This window comes from Clarias gariepinus, chromosome 9, assembly GCF_024256425.1.
Source record: "Clarias gariepinus isolate MV-2021 ecotype Netherlands chromosome 9, CGAR_prim_01v2, whole genome shotgun sequence".
Lineage (NCBI taxonomy): Eukaryota > Metazoa > Chordata > Actinopteri > Siluriformes > Clariidae > Clarias > Clarias gariepinus.
In genome coordinates, this window is record NC_071108.1 from 8,473,415 (window position 1) to 8,486,080 (window position 12,666).

General features: G+C 38.4%; 1 protein-coding gene across 2 annotated transcripts in view; it reads left to right on the forward strand.

Annotated features, from left to right (window-relative positions):
* LOC128529788 (tight junction protein ZO-2) overlaps positions 1-12,666 on the forward strand; it is a 59,169-nt gene that overhangs the window by 5,709 nt on the left and 40,794 nt on the right. The window contains exon 1 of one of the 2 annotated variants that reach the window (XM_053503310.1): positions 5,431-5,452. The exons of the other annotated variant lie outside the window; for it this stretch is intronic. The gene's annotated coding sequence lies outside the window, so the exon portion shown is untranslated. Of the gene's footprint in view, positions 1-5,430; positions 5,453-12,666 lie in introns of those variants that run through there. 2 annotated transcript variants of the gene reach the window in all.

Here is a 12,666-nt window from a genome sequence, read left to right on the forward strand (position 1 = left end):
TCAATGTGTGTTTTGGAGCAAAAAAAATTAAATTAGACAGAAAGATTACCTGAGTATTACCTGATTACCTACGGATTACCTGCTAATCTATCTCAGATAAAAGAATAACCTAGCAACTGTTATCTTCTGTTCTGCTGGTTATTTTCATATGCAGTATGTTGTAGTGGACTTTAAAAGAGAAACAAGCAGGTAAAAATGGGTGTAGAAGGTAAAAAGGATATTAATTTTCCAATGTTTGATTGGTTATCATAACATGATTACCTCAGGTGGTGTACACATGTAATTCCTCTTGGATTTGGTTTCTTGTGCGCTATGTAGGCTGTACATAGGCGATTCAGAGGCAATTCAGAATGAAGCAATTACTAAAGGTTAGGCAAAGAGTTGTTTAAGAGAAACACAACATTATCAGATGTGTTTTCTTTGCCGAAAATGCTTCTGTGACTGGTTTAGAATGTGGGTTTTAGCATCCGCTAAATAACATTCCTTTTGTCATCCAGAAGTGGGCGGGGACATGGTGGACAGATCTCATGAAGTGTCTGGGGCAGTGGCGGCTCAGTTGGTTAAGGCTGTGGGTTACTCATCGGAAGGTCGGGGGTTCAAACCCCACCACCGGCAGGCTTCCACTGTTAAGCGCTTGAGCAAGACTCTTATCTTAATCTTATCTGCTCCAGCGGTGATGTATCCTGGCTGACCATGTGCTCTGACACCGGCGTCCAAACTGAGATATGTAAAAAAAAAAATAATGTCACTGTGCTGTAGAGTACAATTGACAAATAATTCAATCTTAATCTTAAAAGGTCAGTAAAATCTTTGGGGGGCCAGTGAGGGGAAATTGTAATTATGCAAAACCTCCAAATGAGCCACATAAGTACTTTTAGCTGTATATGTATTACTGAATGTTCTGATCACATCTGTTTGTCACCACACCTCTGAACATGTTTTTCTAGTGGGGGAATAATTAGGATAAATACGTAGTAAATAGCGCAGTACTTAATAGCGCAAAAAGAATAATTGTTACACCTTCAGTCAGTACTGTGCTGTCTTGTTGCAGTGGAATGCCAGCTAACATAATGTGTGGTCTATCTAAACAAAACCTTAGACAATCTGCAGCTTTTTTATACATGAGTACATATTCTAATTGAAGCTTGGCTGTAAGTTGACGCCCCGTTTGTGTCCCTGCGTGTTAAAAAAAAATGACAAAAGGTGTTTGAACAAAGCTATTAAAAGACTGAAATTCATCTGTAGTTTTTTTCCCTTTCTGCTTGTTATGATGGGCTTGTGGGAGGATGATCATTCTCACCACAGCTGGCAGTTAACTCCTCACAAGGCAAAACCCACATGAGGTCTATTTTTGTCTTTTAGACCTTTGCGCTGTATACTGCTTGTCTTCATTTATGAACTTGATGAAATGTAAAAACGAGTAGAATTAAAAAACAAATTATGATCAGTGTCAGAACTTCCACCAGCCGTCATACTGGTCTTGTTTACCAAGTGAATGTTCATACTAGGTAAAAATTAAAGCTTTTTTTTCTTTCCCTCTTAAAAATATTTTGTGGCGTTCCAAAGTTGTTATTTCCTTTCCAGAGCATGACAAATGACCTCAGTGACTTATCTGTAACCCCACAGGATGAGGAAAGTTTACAGACTACTCCTCGTGCAGTTTGTTTTTCCTCTCTGATCTTTGCTACGCCTTTAAGCTCCAACGTCGATCCCTGATGAGATTGTGCAATCAAGAGCGAACCCTGTCAGAGAGATAATGGTCGAGATATCTGGGAAGATTTAGACTCACCCTCCTGATCGCTTCACGTCTGACAGGGTGAAACTAAATGCCAAAGTGTTTTCTTTTTTGTTCATGACTCATTTCGTCAGGGCGTGTTCTCTGTCTTTTTAATCTGCGTGTTAATTTGAGTAAATTAAGTCCGTTTATATTCGGCACACTCCCACTACTTTGCAATAACAGGATGTTTGTTAAAGCCGGCAGGCATCGGTTTTAAGGTTTCAATATTTTGATTTCCCCTGGGAAGCATTTTAATTGTGGATTGATTATGTATTATCATTTATTATTTGTTATTATCTATTCGTGTTAAACAGTTTTGGTATACAACTGTTGTTACAGATCTGGCCTTTAAAAACGCACGTACATACTGTTTTTGGCTAACATTTGAACCATGGTGAATTTAAGATAGTTCCCATAATGACTATGTATTTCAGTGCAGCATGTTGGTAACTCATTGGGCCATGGTGTTCTGTATCACCTCTAGAAAGTATGTGACTTCCTGCAGATTCCTGGAGGAACAATGAACGGATAGCAAACATTTGATAGCAGAGCTGATAGTGAAGTCCCAAGAGGGTGTCCACTGATGCTGAATGTGCTACGTACAAATTTAAGGTTCGCTTAATGATGATCTGCCATTTCATTGCACGTATCACTTTTCTTTGAAATGCAAGTGTTATATTTGTTTAAAAAAAAACAACAGATCTGCTTGGCCTCTGCACCTTATTTGAAAGGATATGAAAGTGCTTGGAGGTAATTATAAGAGCTTGGCCTGCGACTTATGGTTATTAAGAATATTGCCTGCTTACGCCCCTTTTTCACTTCATAGCATTGTCTATTCTATAGTTACTACACATTTATTTAACCCGCACCTTAGAAGTCGCACAGTGCCAATATTTGCACTGATGTACTGTATATGCACTAATATTTGCACTTCTGGTAAATGCTTGAGCAAGGCCCTTAACCCTCAACTGCTCAGATGTGTAATGAGATAAAAATGTAAGTCGCTCTGGATAAGAGCGTCTGCCAAAATGCCTAAATGTAAATGTAAATGTAAACTGCTGTTTCGCTCCTAAGGACGTGTACTATGCAATGACAATAATGTTCTATCTATCTGTTACAAAATAATTATCTAATATTTAATAATAAAAAAAAATTTAACATACAAAACATCACTATTTTTATCTCTTATGATAAAACCTAACAGCTGTGAAATATCCTTATCTTGTCTTAAGGGTGCACAAACTTCAGCCAGTGCATAAACAGGACCCCTTTTTTGCGATTCATCTTCAAATTCCATGTTTGATGTTTTTTTTCTTATCCTGATTTAGACATTTTTTCCGTTTTCCCGTCACACAAACATGGCCCTGATTCTATCTATTTCTGAACATTCCACAATCCATGAGGAATTCCAAACTTGTGAGCAAATCAAAATCTTATTTAGTGAGTCTGATCTCAGGCAGAGAGCTGGGAGGAGGAGGATGGGGAGAATGAAGAGGAAGATAGAATTGAATCACTGTGATCTTGAGGGATCAGGAATATGAATAAGAGATTGTTTATTTGAGGCTCTCTGCGATGCTTTTACTCAATAGCATCCATTGTCCTTTAATAAAACCAGAACACAGGCCAAGCATGAACAGTGAGGGTGTCTGAGAGGGGAGCAGCTGTGTGGAGGAGGGAGAGAGCTGGAGCACTTTTAAAACTTTTATCAAACTCAAACATGCACATTTTCTGACTGGTTTAATGGACTTTTCTTAAGAAGGCGTGTAGCTGCAAATAAATCCTTTTAGCAATAACTGATTCTTTAAAGCTTTTTAGACTTACAAGTGTATCATGTCATTTGATTATGTGTTGTAACAGCAAAACTCATCATGGCTTACTCCAATGCATTCTCTAAAAATGGTGTGTACTCTATGAAATCTGAACCTTGCCTGTACAGGTTTTTATCTGTACATTAGATAGTCTAATCTGCCTAGTTTTCAACTTTGGCATAGAATTTACACCAGACACTCTTTAATTTTTTATTTTTTTTTTTCTCGGCCTTGGGACTGGCACAAACACAGTCGCTGAATGTGGGCCTATGCCTTGGACACTAACCCGGGTTTTCCACTTGCCATGTTCGTTTTAAAAGGAATAAGACACCAAAATCAGCCTGTTTCTGAAACACTGTTAGGGTATAGCTTTAACTCTGCTTGTTACAAAGTGCTGATACCGGAGACGCCTTCAACAAACACTTTCTAATGCCGCCTAAAGATAATCAGCATTTTGTGCTTTGCTCATTTTAAAGGTAGGCAAAATATACAAATGATTTTTATTTTTACAGCAAAGCTGAAGCGATGATGTGGCCTCAAGACATGCTTGGAAACAGAGATCGTATTTTTGAGAGATCATCATTTTGCCCATGCTCAACCACCGTTATTGATCATCTCTTGTGCTTGACATCAGCATGACCTACTTAGTGATAACTTTGAAGCTGCACTTATATTAACACCTTCTGGTTTGACATGCTTTGATTGCTTGTTTTATTTGTTTGTTTTTTTGTCTTTATCGGATGTGGGGAAAGGTTTTTTAAATTTACAAGTACATGTAAATGTAGTACAATAAGTAATCATTATTTAAAGAAGATGTGAGAAAACGCACATCTTGGCTCATTATGGATTTATGCATAGTAGGTTTAAGCAGTTTTGGAACTGATCCTCTAATTTTAACATTCATTTGTTAATACATCCACCATTCTGTTTACTGTTTATGAGCTAGTACTATAGAAACAATAATGAAACAGAACATGCTTTAAGGATATTAAAATTGAAATCTTTCGTTCTGTCCGAGCAGATATAATGCACACCTTCACACTGCTATTATATAATATTCTTTACATCTCAAGTGCACTTTGAGCCCTGACTGCTTAGCAGTATATGCCATTTGAACATTTTATTACCTCACAGCAAACATGTGACTTACAGTACAGTATGTTTTGATGTCATTAGAAACATTGGTGTTGTTGGGGTGTTGATTTGAAAATACCCAGTGCTACATTCTCACTCAGCCCTTTTTTACTGAACCAAAGCAGTCTGTCTGGTCTCTCACTAGGGCTGAGGTTTAAAACGCACTATGTTGCACCTCTTGTGTGCCGTCTAACTGGAAGCATCCCAAACTCCTGGGCTTCAAGATTGCTGGGAGCTGGCTGAGCTCCAGTTCAGATCTTTTCTTTTTAACCAGAAGTCTTTTGAAAGGAGCCCCTGTTTGAAATAAAAGCACCTACACAGTCATAGACATAAAAGCTGTGAAGGACAATGGAAAGACTCGTGCCTGTCCGCTGGGCCCGCTCACTCTGTGGGTTATTATCCAGGAGGAAACGATTGCCCCACGGGGCATAAGGTAGTGTGTGCTACACGTACAGAGAGTGTCCGGTGTCCATCAGATTACCTTACAGCTCACAACTGATACCCTTTACCTGATTGGCCACTGGGGAGCTCAGTGGGCAGAGCACAAGACACACTATTTGTCCTCGCAAGTGCTTTTTGTTTTATTTTGTTCCAGTTCACTGTGGGGGAAAAGCAGGTGAAGGAACTGTCACTACCATCTGATATGTTTTTTTTTTTGTTTGTTTTACTAACGCTGATGGGATGTGAAGGAGAATGAGAAGGGAGCATTATGGCTGTTCAGTTCCTGCTGCAGGTAAGATCACTATGGCGTGCACTAGGGAGAGATTATTAACCTCCACCTGATACCTGAAGCGAAATAAAATGTGTGTGTGAAAACTCATTACAGATCTGTGAGTTTGGACAGGGTGGAAGGAAGAAATAGTCTTTTCATAGCTGGACTTTAATCCTGAAATAGTGCTCCACCTTTGCTGCAGAACACACACACACAGGCATGTATACTGTATACTGAGAGTAAGGAGGTTTGGTGAATCAGGTTACTGAAGTATCGGGATGCAAACTGGCTTATGTAAAAGAGACCTGCTGTGCTTCACCACTCCATGTTCTGTCTCAGCGGTCTGCCATAAACAAGAACTATTCTTGTAGTGTATCAGAGAGAGCAGAAGTTCCTTCTGTTGTTCTGACTCATACCTGAGTTGAAGATTTAGTTTAGCTTCTTGTTGGTTTATTGGCACGTCCAAGGTACATTCCAAGCTCAAAGAACCTAAGACACTGATGTGAATTCTTACAATCATTTTCCAGAGATGGCCAGGTTTAGATGAAAAAAAAAAAAAACGCTTTTCTTTATTCCCTCTTTATTGGTTTAATCAGTAAGGCCTGGCCCTGGAGCTTTGTAAAGCAGCCTGGATGTAATATCTGTGAAAAGAAAAGCGCCGTGCAAATAAAACTGAACTGAAATGCAAACATGCTGATGTATAAAAAAAAGAAAAGAAAAAAAACCTTTGTGTTCATTTCATGGGTGCTGAATGAACACTACAGTTGAAACGTACAGCTTTTGAATTCATAGGGACTGATTCTTTATTTTGAGTGAAATAAGATAATTTTTTTTTTATATATAAAATGTTATCGTGAGCAAGAAAGTTTGACAACTCTATGACACACTGTTTTTTTCTTTTCTCGTGACCTACAAAGAATTGATCTATAGACTATTAGACTACGTATTAATTTAAGACCATGGTTTGAAGTCATAATATAGTAGAAAAGTCTTAATGCATGGGAAGTAGATGAAGCTTGTGACGAATGCAAGCTTTTGTACGCATCACCCACAGCTTCCTAATCACAATCTGTTTTGATGAGGAACATCACGTTACATCCTCTTCTTCTTCTTATCCGTATAAGGCAGAGCCATGGCGCTATTGTTCCCGTAGCATTGTTTAGAGTTTAAGGCCTGACCTATTTCTCAGTATGGGGAGTTATTTTAGTTAGGGCAAGACTAATCATGCAGTAAAGTGGCAGCCACTGCGTCAGCATAATTAGAGCGAGGGACTAATCACATGACCAGCATTCGTCTGGTCGTGTTTCTGGACCTTATACAGTTCTGTGTATGAAATCTGTTCTAGATGGTGTTTCTAGAATTGAAACAGCCATTAATATGTTAAAAAAAATAAAGAAGAGTGATTTCCATCCAGTGGCTGTAGGGATTGTGAGATCTACGTACTGTGAGATTGAAAAACTTCTCTGTCCTAGAAAAGATCTTGAACTCCTGTCAGATCAAAGCATCTGAGATTTGTCCCTTTACAATGTAAGACCATGTACAAGTAATACAAAAGAGGAAATAACTTTTTAAGTAACTCCTGTTCTCTACAAAGGTAGTACTCAATATGGTCTCCATCACAAGAGATGCATTTGCGTGATTGTTAATTGTTGAACCCAACTCTCTAATTTTCTTTGACCCCTTTTTTACCAAAATGAAGCAGGTACTAGTTCAGAGCCGGCTTAGTAGCGAACCTCCAAAGAACTAGCTTAAGAAAATGCTGGCACCAAAAAATGTTTGCGGCAAGAACAACAACAATGGCGAACTTTAACATGGCTTTGCAAGCAGTTCTCCTGGCCTTATTACTAGAAAGCACATGACCTACCCATTGCATACTGAGTTCTTTAAAAAAAAATGGCGGTCACAAACTTCAAGTTGGTCATAGAAATCCCCCCCTTCGCCGGCCTCCCACAGCCCAGGACATAAACGATTCTTTGTTTTAGCCCAGCAAAGTGTTAATACTGCCTTGGAACAGGTATTCCTGTGTAAGGGCCAGTGCTTTGGCTGTCTAAAAAAAAAGGACTGGTTCGAAATTGGGTCTTGGTGGATTTTCAACTTGGTGGAAGGGGTATTTGGAAATCCTCTTTGTCGCACTTGATGGTCTCCCACTGCCTGGTTTGTCGCCAGTGTTGGGTTTCCCTTCTTTAAACTTCTTCATCTATCTGTGCTCTTGTCAGTGGGGTCATCTCCATAAACATTCTGTAGCGCAGTTGGAGCCTGGCACTTTTTGAACGACAAGGAAGTGTAAGATACCAGCTCAGTTGAAGGTGCTAGCTGTCCTCTTTCACATACATGAGCTTACAAACACTCACGATTTGCTGTGATTGATAGGAAACTGAGAGTATTCCATCCCTCCCACACAGATAGCATGGTCACTTTTGCTTCTAGCCATGGATCACTGTGCTATCTTTGGGATTTGAGCTCAATATCCGGACGATTGAAGGTCTGCACTTGGGACCTCCACTGTAGTAACTTTCAGCATACAATTAATAGTTAAAGACCTTGCTTTCGGCTTTCTGGCGTTCTTTGGTTTGAGCTCATAACCTTCCTGTCTCAAGCGCAGAACCTTTACCGATGAGCCCCGGTCTTTGGTTGCTTGTATAATTTTTTAAATCCCCACCATTCCAAGAGTTATTATATCCAGACATGTCCTGAGTGCGATAAAGCATTCTGCAGTTTCAGCCGCTTGTGTAGGCCATATATTTTTACTGTCTGGATGTAAGTGATATACACACAAGCGGTAGACATTTGCTGTGTGAAAAGTGCAGCAGTGGGATGTCCATGTGACGAGTCTGTGATAGGTGAGAAGAGTAATGGCAGCCTTCATCACTAGGCGTGTGTTGGCCCGGAATGCCCTAAAAATACTAGCTCCTGCTCCGGCACCACCCCAAAGCTTCTCCATTTCCATCATAATAACAGCCCCTCAACCACACACACACACACACACACACACACACACACACACACACACACACTGTCAGACTGAATGAGCATTCGGCCATCAGACCTGCATATAGCTGAGTCATTTTATTTGTTTACTGTAGAAATTTGAGTTGTTTTCGTGGTATTTGAGAAGTGTTGTCAGGTGGGTTTCACATCTCAACACTGGTGTGAGAAGCTACTAGGGCACCAAGTGGAATATATCAGGCCTGTTAGAAAGGGAAAGTTTACATCATGTGCCAAACATCTTTAGACTTTCAATCGGCTCATTTTTTTCACAGCGAGATTCTGAATGTGTTTACATTTTTGTACATTTTTTAACTTCTTTGCATTTTAAATGTTTGGAGAGCATTACTTCATGAAATAAACAGTTTTACACACTTATTGAAATTTCTACAACTATGTTGTAGAACTTTTAGCTGTAGGGATGTGACGGTTAAACGAAAAAAAGTGCCAATCAAAAGTTTTTATTAATTTTCGACATTCTAGAATAATACTGTTTTTTTTAAACTGTGAAATAACATATGGAATTAAGTAATTAAACAACAACAACAACGACAACAGTCAGTTTATAAACTGGCTCTAATAAAAAACATCCCAAAAAAAGCAAGACCAAAACTTACTTTTGCTGCCAAGGAGAAGTTCATTTACCAGCTTTAGAAATCAAAGGAAGTAGATTACCAGTTCAAAGTAGATTATTGCACATCTTGGATGCATTGTTTTACAATGAAGAAAGAAATAAAAATCTGGAAAGGCTACTAAATTAGAAGGTGCCCAAACTTTAGGCTGGTATAGTACGTACTGATACAAGTAGCAGGAGGACTGCTAGGCTCGCTAGAAACCTGGCTGATTATGGTCATGGGCCGATGGATTGGTGCATCTTTTACTCCAAACATTTTTCCTCTTGTTTGCATTGTCACTGTGCTTTTACGTTGTCCATATAGATAATTAAATGACTGTGTGCTTTTGTAGCATATCATCAGCCTCGGATATTAACTTCACTCTGTGTCGGTTTTGCAATTGCACAGCTAACTGTCAAAGTAACATAAGTCAACATCTTGGTATATTCGAAAATAAGTAAGTAAATAAATAAATAAATTTATTTTAGCTGAATATGGTCAAAAACTTGGTAAGGGGTAAATATTTTTTAGCGCACTGTACTGCACTGTAGAAAGAGAAAATCTGCATTTAACGTGTTAGATTCAGATTTTTTACAATGCACAGTTATTTTGTACTCCATTCATTTTTGGACCGAGTTATATGTGGTATTTTTAAAGGTGAGGTAGGATTATTACATTTTTCATGATGACATATGTAAAGGTTACATACTGTACAGTATGTGAATTTAACATTTCAATGTTTTTCCGTTAGTTAGGGTTTTTTTCCTTTCTTTTTTAAACTTCTGAGCCCATCCTTACACCCCTCCATGTTTTCAAAGCTACAGCCCCAGGATCTACGACCTGTAGAATAGACTGCTTATCAAAAAAAATAAAAAGGTTTCCTTAGCCACTTATTCCAACTGTTGCTGAAGGTATGACTCAAACCGTTTTTATTTATCAGGTTCTACATATTTTTCTGATTATTTGTAAAAGTATGACACCAAATATCCATTGCTCCCTTTAAATCCTTATCTACCGTGTTCTCATGATCTAACCCACTTGAACTATAATCATGTTGTTTTCGCCTATCAATGTTGCAAAGCGCATATTCACAAGTTCTATTTGAAGTAACGACTTTATTTTATCAAACTGGAAAAAATGTTAGGAATGTTTTTCTAAGGACATTATGTAACACAATTAAGTATTACACCATAAACATTGTTTATATAACCTTCCAACCTAATCTTCTTAAAAATTGTCTTGTAGATTCCTGGAATTTCTCCTGACCTTATCTGATAGTAGTTCAGCTTCTCATTTTTTCCTGTCTCAGGCTTTCCAAATATTTGTGCACCCATTCCTCTGATTTACAATTTATTTTAATTTATTTTAAGTAAAGTCAATTTTAAAGAGAATTCTTTGTTAAAGTTAATTTAGCTTTTTTAAAATAATAATAATAATAATAATAATAATAATAATTCCATTCCATTAATTCACTTTAAATCAGATAAGGGAAGCTTTTATCAGCTATCATTGCACTACTATTTTAAAAAGAGACGGGTGAGTATGTGTAACGTTAACACCTTTCTAAATTATAACATGTGCTAGCAGGAACCTGTTCACGATATCATTTACGTGACATTGCTGGAGTGCCCCTGTGACAGGCTGCCTAAGCAGTGTGTCTGCCCTGTGATTCCGATCTCTGATCTGCAGGCGCTTGTAGAGGAGAGGTATTATTAGCGAGAAGAGTAGTGGATAAGGAATGTGGATGTGTCTACTCGAGCTGTTTATACACACTGTAGAAGAGCTATCCACATCGGTAGTCCTGACTGACCCTCTCTCATGATCGACACAGTGTGTGTCAGCAGTCTGAATCAATGTGGAGGTAATTAGGCTGCGCCAAAGCTGACACACATCCGTCCGCACCTCCAGATAAAGATTTATCCCCGTCAGTGGATTAAATGTGCCAGGTATCCCTTCTTTATCTAGACATAGACTCCTAGGACGTCAGTCAGTCTGTACTATAATAATAATAATAAGCACATCATCATTTTGAATTCAGTACCGATAACAAAACCATGCTACAGAAAAAAAAGTCATCTGTTTGAAAAAAATACAGCATGACAGTCAGATAGTTTTATATCTAAGGCTAAATCTAAATTATTATATCTAAATCTAATCTAGATTTGTACATGTTCATATATACAGTGCTGTGCAAAGGTTCTGCGTCACCTCTCACCTTTTCTGTATTTTTAATCTAGTCTTGAGGAATAGCGCACCGGGATTCCTGAAGGACCTTTTTTGGCTCTCATTTTTGCATTTCAGGTTTTCGCTTCTGGGTCTTTGTACCTGACCAGTTTCAGAGCCATTTTTTTTGTTTGTTAAGCCACACAGTGACCTACTGTATAAATCGCATTAAAAAAATCACCTAACTTAAGGCATGAACCAGTGAGAAACAGGTGCAGATGATGACAGATGATCAGGCCAGTGATTAGTATACTGGTGATGCTGAATGCTGAGTGGTTGGAACAATCGAGGGGGGAACTGAGGTCGCTGCTGAAGTTGTTACGTAAACAATTTTTAAATTGAATCTTTTGGCACGTTGTGTTCCCATTTCTTTAATGTAATTTATAATTTCAGACACACTCCCCATTTACTCTATTAATAAAGAAAATAAAGAGTTCACCATCAATAGCAAATAATGCATATAATGTTTTAAAAATATCCTTTAACTATTTGTTATAGATAGTGCTTTAATTTAATATTGTATCTTACTGTGTCGGAGTATCTATGATTCATTTGCGTTGTGTTCAAAAAGCAAGGCCAACATTCATTTAGGTTATGAAATTTTTAATTACAATTAGTTCAAGATTCTTATGCAAAAATGTAATTAAACAATTTCAGTCATGGTGGGAATTCTCGGGAGCTGGCAATTAAAAAGAGTCACCACTGAATCCGTATCTTATTAAAGATCTTCCCTGCTATCCTAAAATATTACCCTTCGCTTTCCATGACAAATGAAAAAATAATGCAGAAGCAGCAGAGACGAGTCTGATGCTCATCCACAATTAATTAACAGCAGCCCGCTACAGAAATGTCACAAAGCAGCTACAGTGAACGCTTGAAGATAAACTCTTTTAAAATTCATTTCCAAGTATTCAAGTACTGTAGGTGTTACATCAGCACTAGGGAGTTTCTTGTGTAGACTCAGGACAACGATGTGCCTGTAGAGACCCAATCGAAGTTGAGCAAAGCTGTAGGTAATGTGTTGTACAAACAATTTATGTATATTGGGTAATAATGGTTATTAATATCTGTTCCAAATCGCATTAGCTCAGGTTAATCCTTGCATTAATCTCCACTGAAGCACAGTGTATGTTTCTGCTTAACCTCTATAAGCCAGTGAGCACGTCTGTGTTCTGTGAGAGAGCGGTGTGTGTGTGTGTCTGTGTGTGTGTGTCACTAGTTGGCAAAGCTCATCATTCTCTTTCGTCATGGCTTCTTATTGCATTCTGCGCACGATAGTGAAGCCTTTATTTGGAGGCGTCCCTGTTTAAGGGAACAAAACAAAGGCCATGTTTGTGTGATTGTCACCCATTGTTTTTTTGCCAGTGTGAAGGCTTTCTCTACTTCTTGGCATGTCTTTTGCGATGACAAGCT